The sequence below is a fragment of the Cebus imitator genome, unplaced genomic scaffold, assembly GCF_001604975.1.
Source record: "Cebus imitator isolate Cc_AM_T3 unplaced genomic scaffold, Cebus_imitator-1.0 Scaffold21, whole genome shotgun sequence".
NCBI classification, from domain to species: domain Eukaryota; kingdom Metazoa; phylum Chordata; class Mammalia; order Primates; family Cebidae; genus Cebus; species Cebus imitator.
This window is the reverse complement of record NW_016107336.1, coordinates 6,151,774-6,153,571: the sequence shown is the minus strand read 5'-3', so window position 1 is coordinate 6,153,571 and position 1,798 is coordinate 6,151,774. Positions and strand designations below refer to the sequence as shown.

Here is a 1,798-nt window from a genome sequence, read left to right as displayed (position 1 = left end):
CCCATTTTCATGCAAAAGAAATGTTGGCATCCAAATTAATGTTCTAGCATCTTTAGCAGTTGAACTTCCTACACACACAGTGCAGATCAGTCCTAGTATCCCAGATATCCTGTCTCTTCAGTATTCATCCACAATTCTTAGTATTCCTGGAAGACGGTTTTCAATCCACTGACAAAATGACAAGAAGCAGTAACTTGTGTTTCAAAGCCATGAATAACTGGGTGAGATACTTAGTAATTTCATCCAAAATAATGATGTGCTTATTTTTTCTGTGGAATAAAATGTAAAATTTAATTAGAATTTCAAAATCAGAGTTACTTAGAGAAAGCTCTTCAATAGTTATTCCAAATCCAACTTGTAAAATATAAATATAAATTGTCTTCTAGATTTAAGTGCTTTTCCATCAAAATAGATAATGAACTTGGCTGAGGTTATTTCAGGATATCAGCATGAGCATCCTTAATATGTGGAAATGCATTAAAACGGCCATGAGAAGAGTAGGGTTAAATAGCGAAAACTCGTAATGCATGGTGGGTTGTCGGGGCTTAGCTTAACGTTCATAATATTTCTCCATTTTCAGACAATGTTATTGAATATGAAAACTATTTCACATGACTCTTCAAGTTTAGGTTAAAGAAATTGATGGAAATGACCCATTTGCTAATTTCCTATAAAAGTGATATTAACATTCTGTATACCTATTCTCAGACATACATATGTGGGCAGGACATAGAACACCAGCCAAAGCAATGCTGAATCTGGGTATGTACTCCCAATGTGACTAGTCTGTAAATATTTACAATGATTCAAGTTTGCAAGTGCTTTTTAAACACATGCTGTTAACACAGGCCTAAGACCAGCCCTTTGTGCTGTGGGAGGAGAAAAGATGCAGAAAATATTGTCTTTGCTTTCCAGGAGCTTACTATCTATTTGAACATACTGCTTGGGGAAAGAGGCCACAGGGTAGGAAGAAAAAAGTTTTGAAATTGTATCCCATCTAGATCGTGATAAGAAAAAATTTAAATTAAAGACCAAAACTTAACAATACTAGAACCTTGCATTTAACTAGTACTTTGTCATTATTTTATTTGGCAGTAGTTATTCAGCATTGACAGCACTTTAAATGTATTACCTCATATCTCACTACAGTGACTAAATGCAGTGGCACACCCAGGAAGCAGCAGCATAGAGTTAAAACATTTCTACCCACCTCCAAAGTCTTTCCCTACCAGAGAGTGGCCATTTATTGTATTGTCTGGTCCCAACCATTAATTCCCTTCTTTGGAATTAATGGTTGCTTCCCTCTCCAACATTGTGGTTCTGAAAGGGGTTTCCAATTCTTTTTTTTTTTTTTTTTTTTATTATTCAGTCTCCGTAGAGACTGTCAAAAATTGCCAATGCCGACTATATTTCAAGTCATCATGGCGGGGTATTGGGAAAAGTTTTCAATTAGCAATAATCGCACCTCGGACAAACCTCATTGGCTACGATACTGCCACTGTGCAAAGCTAGGACTTTCCAATTCTAAAACTGCAGACCCCTGGTCATAAGTTTAGGTACATGACCCAGCCTGAATAGGTCATCGTAACCACTCCCATTATTGTTCAGAAGTAGATATGCAAGCAAACCACAACAATAATAGCCATTCCCTTAGTAATTTCTCTGAGAAGGCAGGAAGGAGTTATATTTACCTAGTATGGTGTGACACCAAAGCTGCCCATGGTAATGGATTTAGACAGATGGCAAAATGTGGAGAAGAGAATGAACTTAACATGTAGTGAGAAACAAAAAGATGGAG

At 36.7% G+C, this 1,798-nt stretch overlaps 1 non-coding gene across 1 annotated transcript; it reads right to left on the bottom strand.

Moving 5' to 3' along the window:
• Nucleotides 1–1,369: 1,369 nt before the first annotated feature.
• Nucleotides 1,370–1,510, bottom strand: LOC119470079. Its single transcript, XR_005198954.1, has one exon. It is a non-coding gene; the product is annotated as a U4 spliceosomal RNA (small nuclear RNA).
• Between the last annotated feature and the right edge of the window lie 288 nt (nt 1,511–1,798).